The sequence below is a fragment of the Anabrus simplex genome, chromosome 7 (assembly GCF_040414725.1).
Source record: "Anabrus simplex isolate iqAnaSimp1 chromosome 7, ASM4041472v1, whole genome shotgun sequence".
Taxonomy (NCBI): domain Eukaryota; kingdom Metazoa; phylum Arthropoda; class Insecta; order Orthoptera; family Tettigoniidae; genus Anabrus; species Anabrus simplex.
The window spans coordinates 129,683,343-129,698,977 of NC_090271.1; the positions used below are offsets into that span (position 1 = coordinate 129,683,343).

General features: G+C 38.8%; 1 protein-coding gene across 6 annotated transcripts in view; it reads right to left on the reverse strand.

The window, feature by feature from the left end:
- LOC136877349 (uncharacterized) overlaps positions 1–10,202 on the reverse strand; it is a 264,500-nt gene extending 254,298 nt beyond the window's left edge. For 2 of the 6 annotated variants that reach the window (XM_067151316.2, XM_067151313.2), the window contains exon 1: positions 9,997–10,201. The gene's annotated coding sequence lies outside the window, so the exon portion shown is untranslated. Of the gene's footprint in view, positions 1–9,942 lie in introns of all 6 variants that reach the window. The other 4 variants (XM_067151317.2, XM_067151315.2, XM_067151312.2 and 1 more) reach the window with 4 other exon arrangements.
- Between the last annotated feature and the right edge of the window lie 5,433 nt (positions 10,203–15,635).

Sequence of the window (15,635 nt, forward strand, 5' to 3'; positions counted from 1 at the left end):
CGCTGAGACAGTTACTTTTGTATTACGGTCTACGGAGAAACATAATATTTCTGGAACAGCTTACTGTTATGGATTAGGATACAGTATCTTGTTACGATATGTAACTCCCATCTCTACTAAGTTGCCTGTGGCTGAGCAGAGTATATACATACTGGAGACACTGACACATTACAGGACTTTGGTGATGAGCAACCTGTCTCTCCATGAAATCTGGAAGATCCTCCAAAGAAAGAAAAGATAAAAGCCATTTAGCCATTTCTCATGCCTTAGGAGGGTTGTCCATGTTTCAGTGCTATAGAGAAGCGCACTGATAACATAACACAGGCATTGTAAGCCTGCATTTTCAAGTATACTGTCAGCAGCTTATTGTTCCATACTCTTTTATTTAGTCTAGCCATAACAGAAGCTGCCTTTGCAATCCTATTGGTGACTTCAGCATCCAGAGACAAGGTGTCTGATATTGCAGAACCAAGGCAGACAGTCATCAACCCCCTTGAAAGGATGTCCATCAATGGCAATGGACCAAGGACTGACTTTTGGGACTAACAGTTAGACCAAAGTTTTCACAGGCATATGACAGCAGTCAGTGAGATGTTGCAGCTAATCTTCTGTGTGGGCTATCAAAGGAACATCATCAACATACTCACTTTGGTCTTTGCTTTAACTCTTTGCCGTTCCCTATTGAAGGCAGCTGTCTGGTTGGAATTACCATGTTTTCTGACAGGGGCATTTAAATCCCAAAAGAGACAGCAGCATAAATGCCACCCTTTAAAGAAAATAACATAGAAATCAAACTAATAAAGATATAAATGTAATTTATTTTGCATTTTGTATAGATATTTGTACTAACCCTATTTTCATTGTAAATATTGACCAAGTTTCCTTAACCATTCCAGTGTCATTGCCTGCCTTACTAACGGCACATGCAAAAGTCTCCTAAGAAGTAATCATCAACGTCGGGTAAAACAACCAACCAAATCCATATGAATTAGAACGCCTGTTGTACGCGCAGTTTTTAGTGATAGATTTTTGTACTCGGCTGAGGAGTAAGGAGGGAGCACTGCCGGTTCCAGTAATACTGCCAACTGAATGGAAAAGAAATCTGAATTGAATCGATAATATGATCGATCGATATGAAGTTTCTAAACCTTTATTATCTTACGCCAACAACTGTGTCACACACACAATATATAATACTACATAACATTTCTCGATGCGAAACGTGTTCCTAGCATGAATTCTATAGTTTGGCTTTGTTGTGTAAACAACAACAGTATGAGTACGTAAAGTGTACGCCAGATGTCGCACAGCGTTCATAAGCAATTCTTAGTTTGTGTTTCAAAGGTTGCCAAAACGAATCTCGAAGATAACAGAAGACGACCGATTCAGCACTAGGGTATAAATCTATCACTAAAAAGTGTGCAGATAATACATATGCCCTTACATCATCGGCATTAGTGTCTTGCCAAGTAGTAGCAACAGTGCTAGTTTTCCTTTGTAAGTATTTGGCACGAATATTAGTCTGCTTTGCTACAAGCTCATAAAATTCTCATCCCACAAATAATTCAAAAAGATCTTTTTCTGAACTCCCTGAAGGTAAATCGTGATTTGGACCAGCATTGTTTTCCCATATTTCCAGTTCATCAACATGATTATCGCAGCTCCAGATATCATTAGCAACATTTCTTCTAACCCTGTCCCAAGGTCTACATGATACTTGTTCAGGACTCCAAAAACCATCAAAAGTAGTTAGTAGGAAGTAAAGACAATAACATTATTAATAGATGATATAGATATTGATTCCCATAGGGAACCTGAAATATTTGTCCCAAATGAGTAAATTTATAATACCAATATACCGTAAATTGTCTGTTACTGGACATTATAAATTTTCCAGCTAACTCATTCCTGGTTGCCAGCATTTTGCCCCTAGTGTGCTAAGTTGGGTTCATCAGTTGGTAAACAGCACACCCACCAAGACGCATGGCTAGTGCATACCGTAGAGGCCACGGCGTAGGCTACTTGGAGCCACCAGCAGTGCCAATGCACAATGAAAGACTTGGTCTCATTACCAAAAATTGAGGCCTGCCTGGCCATCAGATGATGTAGATGTCAGGTGGGAATCAACATCTATTTACCAACTGATGAGCCCAACTTAGCACACTGGGGCGAAACGCTGGCAACCAGGAATGAGTTAGATGGAAAATTTATAATGTCCAATAATGGACCATTTATATTGGTATTATTAATAATTCAGGATTTTCATAATTTTTGGAATCATTATTACTACAACATTAATCAGAATACAATTGTGAACCAGTATTAGAAAGTTCACTATCTCCACTAACATATCTCCAAGCCTTTTAACACTACTCCGCATTAACAGGGTGTCCACCAAATCCAGATTTTAAAATTCCCTGACATTTCCCTGTTTTTCAGACATAAAAACCAGTTTTTTCCCTGACACATGATGACAAAAAACATAATTATAAAGGAAGTGTCAGTAATATTAAAAACATTTTTAAAACTTAACATCCAAAAAAATAAATGAGCAATTAATGTGCATATTAAAACTTGGAAGTTTAATTTAGTCTGATTAAATTCACTTTAAGTTTTTTTTACATGTATTACCATTACTGCTTCAGCGAAGAAACTTCTTTGTAGCCACCAACGACTCGAGCTTCTGCCATCACCCTCCACTTCTTTTCTTCGAATTCCTTCAGCAACAAAGCGGCCTTTCTCTTATTTTTTGCAAAGAATCTTCTACTTCCAATATTTCAGGTTTCTCCTTTAGATTTTGAACGTACAAAGCATGAGCACTCCTTGCAGCATGGAGCATGTTATTAATGGAGACCTTTTCAATTCCACCAGGGTTTGGGATAGAATCATATTATTCTTTGTGCTACAACGGATACTTGTAGCATGTTCTCTACTATAATTTCTTTATTAACAGGAAAATCACATTCAAGTGAAGCATTTCAATGAAACAATATTAGTATCATTTTGAGAAATGAAGCCAACTTTTCTGTTTTCAAATTTACTATCGGAAGAACAGTGCGAAGCCACAAGTGATCTAACCTCTCGTCTTTAGAATACAAAGAATTCACTTCTTTCAAAGTATCATTCTCACAAACAGAAGTGAACTCCCTTTGTACATGAACGGCTTCATTACCCGAGATCCATTTGTTTTCAACAAAGGCATTTAAAGCTATCCTTAGCAGTCTGCTGCTTAGAGGCTACTTGGCTACACTTGGACCAAAACAAGAAATTAATTTAGTCAGTTTATAAGCTAACGGTGAGCAGATACGGCCAACAGCTGGAAACTGCAGATGATGACGACAATATGCCAGCGGTGACCTTTCCAGTAACTATTTGCACAAAGCTACCATTCCTCTTAGACAATCTGTGCAAAACACTAATATATCTCTATCATTTAATCCAGGATTGCCACGAAGTGCTGCTTTAGCAGCATAACCTATGTCAATTTTAGATGCAGGCAGAAGATTTTCTTTACTGTCTAAATACGTTTTAGGAGATCTTCTGAAGACTGCAGTGACTCAGACTTAACAAACCTTGTCATGATATTTATCATCAATGAAAGATTCATAAAGGAGTGATGCAAATGGGAGACCTGTCAAACGTTTAGGAATGGTTCCAAATCTCCAACAAGTGTTAATAAAAATGACAACTTGACCTTAAGAACCTTATCTCTAAGTGAAGTTGATACTATTTTGAAGCTGTTACAGCTTGGGATTTTCTTGTCTCTGTTTGTTCCTTCCACATATTTTTTGACATTAGGTAGGATATCTATAGCATGTTCAATGACTTGAAAATTTTCAAGCCATCTTATAGCACACTATTTCGAAGGAAATACGTTTGAACCTGAATAATGTATATAATCAGCATGACTTGCAGGAGCGTAGCAAAACAAGAAGTGAAGAGCACGAAGAAATTCTACAATATTCCACTGGGTTTCTTTTACTGCCATTTTATATGAATTGTGCACACTATGCAAGCCACAAGATCCAATGTTCAACAAAATAGGAACATCTAGATCTAATAAATTACCAAAATCCTGAAAGAACATTTTATTAACATTTGGACCATCCACTGAAATTTGTAATTTTTTTTAGATACGGTCCTTGCTGTGCTTGCAAAAAACCATAAACAAATCTGAGGAGGTAGAGTGACCAAGAAACATGGAATCAAAATAAGAAGTGCATACTTCATTAGTATCAGGATTGAAACAATGAACTACAAGTTCCATTTGGCCTATCTGAGAAACTTTATTCAGTGACTCGTCAAACCCAATGGTGAAATGTGTGCACTTACTACTCATCTCAAGAACTTGTTTATGGAAATAGAGAGCCAAACCATGAGTGATTGTATATGCAACTTTTGTTCTGTGCAGTTGAACTTTCGAAGCTGTTTCAGAGTCTGGAAACATTACTGGAAAAAACTGAGAACGCAATATAGGTCTAATTCATCGAGCTCACCATTCCCCTACAACAAAGAATATTCAATAGTAAGCAGATCAAAACATTGAAAATTCGATCGATCAATCATATAGCTATTGATATTATTGATTACTTCACATTCGAGATCACACTTTTTCATTAAAATTTATTCCTGGCATAAAAGACATGCCCTAGATTAATGTTATAAAAACTGAAAAATGTGTTTGTATTACACGGATAAATACGGTATGTCAATTTTATCTGGCAGAAGAAAGAATTTCCAGATTTTTCCCTGAATTCCCTGACATTTCCAGGTTTTCCCGTTAATTATCTAATTCCCTGACATTTCCCTGTTTCCCAGGTTTTTCATATGGGTGGACACCCTGATTAAGTAGACAACATAGTGTGAAGTCAAACATGAATAATCTCTCACCAGAAGATGATGTTTATAAAGTGGGTCTGTTTGTGAAAAACACACAGGAAAGACTCTCAAAAAGGTGCTGAGAGCTTGCTGAGTCATGGGAATGCAGCATGGTTTCAGAAGACTTCAATATTTCTTTCAACACACTTCTACTGACCACATGTATGACGAGTGCTTTGGAGTGTCCAGCACAGCAGGTGAATCACAAAACAGTAGCGCTCTAGAGCATTAGGAACAGCAAAGGGTTAAGGCGAGTGGTACTGAATAGAATGCCATCGGTGCTGTTATGTATTATCCGCACACTTTATCTTGGTGCATTTACACCCTAGTGCTGAATCGGTCGACCTCGGCGATCTTCGAGATTCGTACTGGCAACCTTTGAAACACAAACTATGAATCGCTTAAGCATTGTTGTGAGACATCTGGCGTACACTTTACGTACTAGTATTGTTGTTGTTTACACAACAAAGCCAAAGTATAGAATTCATGCTAGGAACAAGATTCGTATCGAGAAATGTTTTATAATGTTATATAATGTGTATGTGACATAGTTGTTGGCTTAAGATGATAACAGTTTAGAAATTTCATATCGATCGATCATATTCTCGATTCAATTCAGATTTTATTTTCATTCAGTTGGCAGCACCAGGTAGCACTATCGATACCGGGACAGCTTCCTCCTTACTCCTCACCCCCGTACACAAATGCACCAAGATAAAGTGTGCGGATAATAGGTATATGCCCTCAGTGCAGTCTCTAAACGCATATCTCAGGTGCAAGGAAATGAAGATGCCAAAAAGAGGAGCCAGTACATACACTACCTTACTATATACCACTGTTCACAGGGAAGGATTCCAAACTCCTTCCACTGAAGCAGCCAGTTCCTTGCATGTTCCTGAGGAAAGAGATTACTATTCAGAGTAGTCTGGGAAGGCAACCTATCTTCTGCAGCAATTTGAAAAAGCCTGCTCCTACTGATTAGCTCAAAGGTTTTCACAAAATCATCGAACGCAATGAAGATTAGTCTCTCTTCAAGATGACATAATGAAAAAATTATGTCCACTGTGGATTGGCTAGCTCTAAGGCCACACTGAGATTCCAGGTAGACTTGAGCAGCAAGAGTTTGTAGGTGCATTAAAATAACCCACACACACACGCACACACACACACACACACACGCACGCTTTCCCACTATCCTTAAAAGTGAAATGCCATGGTGGTTGTTACAATCGCTCTGATCACCCTTCTACTTGTACAGTGTAACAATCGCAGAACCACGCAGGTTCTGTGGAACGTAATCATCTTCTTGAAAGAGGCAAAGGAGTACATGCAGATGCTGAAGAAGTGCAGACTTCCCACTTGTCAGTGTAATAGTGTAATATATTCGGCTATTAATATATTCGTTATTTCGATGTAAGAACATCATTCTCGAACTGCTGTGTCATTTGTTTCACGGCTGGGTTGCAAAGTTCCCCTTTCCCACCCCCACCCCCCAATACCTATCTTCTATGTCTGTAATCTACCTCGTCTGGTAATGGATGAATGAACCGCAGCACAGCCAGATGTATGTTTCAATTCAAAATGTAGCGTATATGCTTCAGTTCGAAATGTAGTGTGTGTGGGTTGGTTTTTTTTTTTTTTTTTTTTTTTGCTAGTTGCTTTATGTCGCACCGACACATATAGGTCTTATGGCGATGATGGAATAGGAAAGGGCCAGGAGTGGGAAGGAAGCGGCCGTGGCCTTAATTAAGGTAAAGCCTGGTGTGAAAATGGGAAATCACGGAAAACCATCTTCAGGGCTGCAGACAGTGGGGTTCGAACCCACTATCTCCCGGATGGAAGCTCACAGCTGTGCGCTCCTAATAGCACGGCCAACTCGCCTGGTGTGTGTGGTTTAGTTCGAAATGCAGTGTATATACTGAGTATGCAGACATAAGGTTTAATTGAGGGTACTGATTTTACGTTTTACTTTACAAAGAAAAATTTGAGTGTGTCCTCCTATTCAAAACATAACATAAATACTGATTTTACGTCGCGACTTAGACAGCTCTTATGGCGACGATGCGATAGGATAAGGATAGCACTAGGAAGGGATTGTCTGTGGCCCTAATTAAGGTACAGCCCTAGCATTTGTATAGTATAAAAATGGCAAAAAAAAAAAACCAACTTCAAAGCTGCCAACAGTGGGGCTCGAATCAGCAATATTCCAAATGTAAGCTCACAGCCTGTTGCTTGTTTTAAGGGGCCTAACATCAAAGGTCATCAGCCCTAAGCTCACAGCTACGTGCCCCAAACCATGTAGCCAATTCTCTAGATGAGCACGGGACAATGTAGGAGAAAATTCCCATAGCTTCACTGTGTAATCTTTCGCGATAACTGAAGCAGCTATTTTACTCACTGACAACAAGAAACCTGAGCGCTGAAACAAGATAAAAATAGCAATCATTACTTCAATTTAAAGGACTGATTTGAATGCTGCTTTGGCTTAGTGAAGCTGTGCTTCATTTGCTTTGCCCACTGCACGCCACTGCTATAATATCCTTTACACTGCAGGTCCCTTCAAAGCAAACCTCCGAATCGGATAGCTGGATCCAGAGTCCAGAGTGCTAACCATTACACCACGGGACCTGCCGCACAGGACAGTTCCTACTCGACACGCGTCAGTGCATCAATAATGTTTGACAGTGGAAACAAAAAACATCCTAGTATTATTGAACTGACAATTTTAGGTAGCACCGAAATTTGAAATCGGATGTTATGATCAACAATACTTCACACCGAGCGAGTGGCTGTATGGTATGGTTTGAGTCACATTACTGCCAACTATCTAAGATGAAATTCTAAAAGAATTTAATTATACAAAGTCCACCTATTTTTAAACAACTATGTAACTTCTTAAACAGGCCATTTATTAAATGGCAGAAGTGCATTGAATAGGTAGACTTTACATAATTAAATTCTTTTAGAATTTCATCTTAAATATTTGCAGTCAATATGGAACCGGAATGAAGTTAATTACTTGTAATTACTGTCAACTGTCACTTGGGAGATGGTGGATTTAAATTCCACTGTCGGCAGCCCTTTAGTTTTCCGTAGTTTCCCATTTTCACACCAGCTGTACCTTAATTAAGGCTATGGCCGCTTCCTTCCCAGTCCTAGGCCTTTCCTATTCCATTGTTGCCATAAGACCTACCTGTGTTGGTGCGATGTAAAACAAATACGGTAGTAAACAAAAGCAATACTTTACAGAACATTTTACACAAAATTATGTTATATCCGGAGGAATACTTTCTGCCTGGAAATGTCCGCTGGCTTTGGGTTTCTTTGGTTTATACATGTACATTGATATTAAGAATAGTGAAATGTGTGAATAACATTAAATACGGTAGTACACAAATTAAACAGAAACTTCTAAAAGAAATGGCAGAGGTAAGTAAGTTGATGTAACATTCTGCATACAGCTATTCTCTCTCTGTCTCTCTTTCTCTCTCTCTCTCTCTCTATGATCACTTTTCTGAGAATCAGCATTTGAATCATAATACTAAGTTAATTTATTTCACTTGTTCTTCGTTAAATAGCTTTTAAGAAATTTCTAGTGTTGCCTAGTTTTAACTTTAGGTACGTGACAGTTCTAAATATCCTACAAGTAAGAAATCCTTTTAATGCTTAATCTATATCAGGTGGCACCCACCCCCTGCAATCTAGTTTTATGCAACCCATTGTGTATACTACGATTCTGAAAAACATTGGTAGGCCTACATCTCCCTAATACAGGGTAATATAATGAGATCGTGTTGTTACAAGCTAAAAGCAAGTAGTGGGCAGTTTCCAACCTATAAAATAGCTTACTTGTTCCTGTTCAACTGTGTTTGCACCTCCTGTTGTAACCAAGGTTAGGTTGAAGGAAGAATCCCACCTTCCAATACTTATTTGTCTTTTTATTGCAAGTCTATGTAATTATAAAACATATTCCACCTTAAAATCTAGTTAAATTATTTTTTAAAGTAGCCTACACGTTTCATTCTTAATTGGGCATGAAACATGTAGGCTACTTTTTAAGATTATTTACCGGTAACTAGATTTTAAGTTAGAATATGTTTTATTATTACATAGACTAGCAATAAAAAGCAAATAAGTATTGGAATGTAAGATTCTTCCTTCAACCTAACCTTAACTGAGTTGATGCCAATAAGGGGCAAAAATGAGATTTATAAGTTGCCTCCTGTTGTAAGCACTCGTTCTTCGTATTTAAGCTCATTTTACAGGTTCATTCGTGGTGCCCCGGTATAAAGAGACGAACAATTGTCTTTTCAGAATTGTAATAAACTCAATGTGTTGCATTGGTATAGCCAACCAACAGATTTTAACTCATATGCTTTTACTGTTTCCCTAAACATGCCAACCCAAAAATGAATTGTTACACATATTTTTTATTAGGAAACAGCTGTAGAAGTAATCCACTGAAAGGCGCCCAAATGCAAAGTACTGCACATTACACTAATCATTTTAGGTTTATCATTCAAGTCTTGTCACAATTATTATTCACAAGAACTGTTTAAGATGTGGTTCATATGACACATTAGGTCAGGCCCATGCCTTATTATTTCCTTTCCAGTAAATTTAATAATAGTACAATCAAAAAATAAATGTAAAGATGGGGGGGGGGGGATCATGATAAAATTGATGAACGGTAGAAATAATTAAATAAATATTAAAATTATTAGAAGTAGAAAAGCACAAAAACAAAATGCAAACGCACGTTCGAAAAAAAATTGAGGGTTACATTAAATACAAACTGAGCATGAAATGTAAGTAATAAGCAAGTCAGTAATATTGGTATAGTAACAGTTTCATGGTGAAACAGTATAGAAAACACATATTAGGGGTTAATGTGAGGACACCAAAATCTTTATCCAATGAGTAACGGCAATTGGAAATGACTATATACATATAACGCTTCTTAAAATGTTAATAATATGAAGTCAAACTACACGAAAAATGCCAAAGATACTGAACGTGTGATACAAATATAGCTTTCAAAGTGACGTATGGAAGAAACTTCACCCTTCTATATATTTCGAATCTTCATGAGAGAAGTGGATTCCATTTACAGTTTACCTCAAAATATTCCTTCTTCTTCATACTAAAACACCAATCACAGAATTTTATCGAATAATAATAAAGCAAACACTGATTTTGCTCATATCCACACACGAACACAAGCCATTTACAGCTATGTCAACACCACTCCTGTCAATGCCACCTCGATTGTTCGCAAAGGTTGACACCCGTACCAAGTTGCTAAACTTATGTATGAAACATTTTCAATAATTCTCTTCATGTACAGTTCACACCTAAAGGCCGGTCTCCACTGATTAACATTTAACAACAACATGTTAAATGTTAAAAGTGTTAAATGTTAACTGGTGACACCATCAGCATGTTAAATGTTAAATGTCAAAAACTGTTTCATTTAACATTGTGTCCACACTTAATAAACATGTTAAACTTGACATCCTTTGTTTATATACAGGTAGTTCATCATACAATTTATGGTAATACATTTAGATGGTGTCTAGTATTTTTAAATAAGGACAATGGACTCAGATGAAGAGGAATTGGCCTTTGTTATTGCCACTGTTGCTTCTTGTTTTGATTTAGAAATTCAGTTTTATTAGGCACATTTCCTTCCCTCACTCTGCTCATAGCTTTAAAAGCAAACCACTTTGAAGTACAGGGTATAAACTTCGTCCGCTCCCGACTACTGACTTTTCTGAACTTTCTGCAATTCTCGACTGTACTGGGAGCGGAGGGACACTAGGTTTTTTTTTTTTTTTTTTTTCGATTTACTCGCGGGAACAATTATAGATATTTTCGAGTTCCTGGAAACTGTCGGCTTTCTTCGCTTTATATCTGTATTCTTCTGATGAGACATCCCACAAATAAGGCCTTTCTATTATATCATTAATTAGGTCCAGAGTAATCTCCTTGCTCTACCCCATTTCTGACATTTTAGTATAGTGCAGAGAGAACGACACACGTGCGTGTACTGTATTTGTAGCTTATAACAAAGAGAAGGAGTATTGCGGAGTGTTGTAATTATAATCCTACTTCATGAGGAGCACGTCGTTTGCATCGTTTAGGTTATGTGTTGGCATGGAAACATCATGGAAGTTGCCGAAGCTGTGCCGACAACGCACCAACAACGAATTGACTTGACATGTTTTCCACTTGGAGCGGAAAACACGCCAACATGTTAAAAGTGTTAACTTAACATTCTGAGTTAACATGCAAAGTCAATTGGAAGACACAATCACAATATACATGTCAACTGTAACATGTTAAATTTAACATGTTGGTGTTAAATGTTAAACAGTGGAGACCGGCCTTTACCTTATCCATATTCAACAATTACGGCAAAATATGATTTTCTAGTTGTTTGGTCAATGTGTAGTTCTGTTATCTGGAGACTTTGGTCATTGTCTTTGCTTCCATAACAAGCCGGACGAAGCCGGATGCGTATGCCATTTTAACGTAAATATACGCCAAGTGATTATATGGGTGACTCATGTTCTCTTTGGTCACGTTCCTCAGCATTATCAATCTGCCAATATCATTTAACATCGAACCGGTATTTGTCCAACTCGAAGTAAGAATGAAATTTTTAGAAACAAGATATTGGAAGAAAATGCGCTTTAAAATTGAGAAAATATGACATTTACGGGTGGAAAATGCATTTTAACCGTTGTGTAGAGTTCTCTCTATTTTTTTTTTTTTTACATCGCACCGACACAGATAGGTCTTATGGCGACGATGGGACAGGAAAGGGCTAGGACTGGGAAGGAAGCGGCCGTGGCCTTAATTAAGGTACAGCCTGGTATGAAAATGGGAAACCACGGCAAACCATCTTCAGGGCTGCCGACAGTGGGGTACGAACCCACTATCTCCCGATTACTGGATACTGGCCGCACTTGAGCGACTGCAGCAATCGAGCTCGGTGTGTAGAGTTCAATTACGGCTTTAGAGAAGAGACAGCTATGGTTCAACCCTAAAACGAAAGACACCAATACCCTATGATATCCCCAGAAAAGTAGCCATTGACGACCTTGGACGAATGGTCGGTTCACAGGGTCTCGTTTCCTAGCCAACAGGCTCCATACCCTATTGCCACAATACCAATGGCCCTTTCACGGCTACATACATAAATCAGTATGTAAACTCTACCAAGTATACAACATTGCCACATCCCAGGCAGCTGGTGGTAAAAGAAAAAATGCGTACTTGCGCGGGATTCGAACCTCCGTACCCTCAAGCCCTGACGCTGTCATACTACGATCAAGCCCCGACAAGAAAGCTATTTTCTCCGGGTCCGGATTTGGGTGTTCCTACAGACAGAAGCATGCGTACACTACAAACCACCACCGAAACACGCAGGTGCTGTTGGGAGCAGCCACAATAGGGATGTATCACGCAAAACTTGTCCGCTAGGCAGCGTAATGGTAATACTCGGTATGCGCTTTCCGCTGCTCGATTGTTTTACATGAGACTTATATGGAGTATTCCTACATTTGTGATCATCGAAACGAAACGTTTGCTTTACATGCATTAAAATAGAGTTACCATATTCTGCTAATGTGTTTTACAAGACGGGAAATGGTATAGGTGCAATGACGATTGCGGATTTGGAAGCAGAATTGAAGAAAAGGAGCGAAAAAATATCCGGAAAAATGCAAGAATTGATTGAAAGGTAAGGAATAAAGGCAGCAATTCCTTCTTATAGAGTTTTAGTTAAGACTGAATTCTTAAAGTACAAATAGCATTTAGAAAATATTCCTAATACGGTATTTTTCTTTTCTTTCCTGGTTATAGGCGTACATAAGGCACGATATTGGTGGGACAGCAGTGCCTCGGGCTGCATCCAGTACGAGTGTACATCATTTCCTTGCAGCGCACGAGTTTCAGGATCTTGTTTCGGACCATAAGACAAATATAAAGATTTCAAATTTGAACGTAACGAATTATTTCCTGATCAGGAAGTCTGAAATTGATGGTGCACCAGTGTCAAATTATAGGTCACTGTGTGATTCAGGGTACTGTATCGCACACAGTGTTATGGCTGTTTTCCTAATTCTATATCTTCTTGCTCTCTGAGTTATTTGCAAGGTACCGGTGCCACACCATAAAAATATCGAAGGTACAGTGTTCTCCTTAAGTCTTCGTCTTTCGCCTAAAATTATTGAAATAGGTCATATTAACTTTTCAGAATGTCACTACCTTATTATAAAATTATTTCTTAATTAGTACTAATTAGCTTACTTACCAGTTTCAGTAATTACATAATCTTCAACTGTAAAATGTTTCGAGCAGACTTTGATATTAGGAGTCACATTTTTATTTCGTAGGTCCTTCCTACGAAACGAATAGCATGTAACCACTTTTTACGGAAAGGATCCTGCTTAGGAAATTGATGGTATGAATACGGTAGACGTTGATTTTGGGACATTGGGGGACAGCAATAGTCATGCCTCACAATTTTCTTGTTGTCTTTGTTGTCGTAACGATATATTAAATCTTTAACTTCATCATTTAAATAGGTAACTTCCATTAAAAACACATACAAACAAATGACGATCGACAAGCGCATACCGGGTACTACACGTGAGACATCTATCGGTAGTGTTTCAGTACATCCCTATTCTCATCGGTGCCGGAAACTCCCGGTGCCAGTGAGTGATTTTAGCCCGTCGACCCACTTTGGGCCTTGAGTGCTATTTCTTAATACGTTACTAGCCAAAAGCTGCATCTTTGTTGGTATGGTTGTGGACCTTGAAATTTTTAAATCACGCTGACCAGGATATGGTCTTCACCCCTCTATGGGGTGGGGTTAGTTGAGGATATCCTTAGGTCTTCGGTACCGAAGACCTACGGTGTTATAGTTTCCTATGTTCCTGATCAGCGGATTTTTGCTCTCAGTGAGCGCGTCATAACATTTCGTGGCAGTGTTGCGAATTCTGCTATGAATGGTTGGGAGTTGGTATCGTTCATGCAGGTCGTCGTTTGTTTCGTACCAATGGGCACCTGTCAATCGGCGCAGCGCACGGCTTCGCACGCGCCGTACCTTTAACAAGTGCGTCTTGGCTGCAGTGCTCCAAATAGGGCTGGCATACTCTAATATCGGTATTATAGTCCATTTGTAGAGCAGGAGTCAGTTTTCTATTGTTAGTCCATATTCGGCTCTAATCATCGGGAACAATTTAAATAGGCGCACATTTGCCTGCGCAGTGATAATACTGAGTCGTCGGAGGTCAATGTTAATATCTTGTATTGTTTCATCTAAGTCTTGCAATGTCAATAAATTTGTTAATCGTCAGCATAGAGGTGGTGTGTGTTATTTCCTATCAGTGATGGTATGTCATTTATGTAAATACAGAAAAGTAAGGGCCCTAGAATACTGCCCTGTGCAGCACCACTAAGTTACATTTTTCCATTTGGAGGTTTTCTGTGACACTGTGAAATGTGAATGGTGGTTTGGCTGGAGGGAGGGTGGTGAGTCTGTACAATTAATTGGGGAAGGTTGAATATTTATTCTACTAAAGTAATCGTTCAGTTTGTCAAATGGAATGTCAGGATTTGTCTGTCTCAGTTGATGTTTTCCTATCCCAAGAGCTCTAAGTTGGTCCCATGCACGATTAGAATTTATGTTGTTAGCTAAATTTCGGAAATATCTATATTTCTTATTTCTGATCAACTACTTTGTGCGATTTCTTAAGATTTGGTAAGATTCGAAGTCTGTGTCATCTAGGGTTTGTTTATAATGTCGAAATAACGAGTCGCGATGGGCCATCATTCTCTTGGTTTCATAATCTAGCCATGGACAAGAAGGGCGAGAAACCCTTATGCGACGTTTAGTGACGTGTCTCTCGTATAAGTTCTTTACCATCGTATTAAACAGGTTAACGTTTTAGCGTCAGTGTCATTTAGACTCCGTATATCGTCCCACGTTATTTGATAAGCGTCATAATTCAAGTAATCCACGTTTATGTCCTTCGTATTTCCGAAAGTTCCGTATATAGGTTTGTATTTAGGTATTTTGAGGGAATAGGATAAATATATAAGTTCGTGGGTCGAAATGGATGGTACAGGGATTTCCGCATGGGTTATTACTTTACCTGGGTTGTTCGTTGCAATGAGATCGATGAGTGTGTGTGATGAACGGTTACTTGCATACACGTGATTCGTGGGTTGTAGCGGGAGAATAGTTATGTTACAAGTAGTAAACAAATCTCAGTCTCAATCGAGTAAGCAGTGAGGACGCATGTGCTGAGTGTGTGCTGAAGTGCTACAGCTCTATCGAGTGAGGATTGGGAGTTGGCAATGTAGGAGGAAGAAGAAAACGGACTTGATTATGAAGATGTGGAAGTAGGGGTGATGGTAGAGCTGCTGGTGGCGGTGGTGCTATCAGCGCTGCTCATAATAGGTGGAGTGGAGTTAAACCCAGGGCCAGGCCCAATTGAGGCCCTACGGTGCGAAGAGATAGAGGCGCTAAAAGAAGCGGTGAAGGAGGCGTGTCTGATAGACAAACTGAAGATGATACGTGACCATTCCAAGGAGCTAAAGAACTTGATACAGTGCGTTAAAAGTGAGGTGGACGAGTTGAAGGAAAAAGTAGAGAAAAATGAGGTGGAGATGGAGAAAATGCGATTGAAAGTCCAGGTGCTGGAGGAAGAGGTGGCGAACTAAAGAGAGAAATATCGATG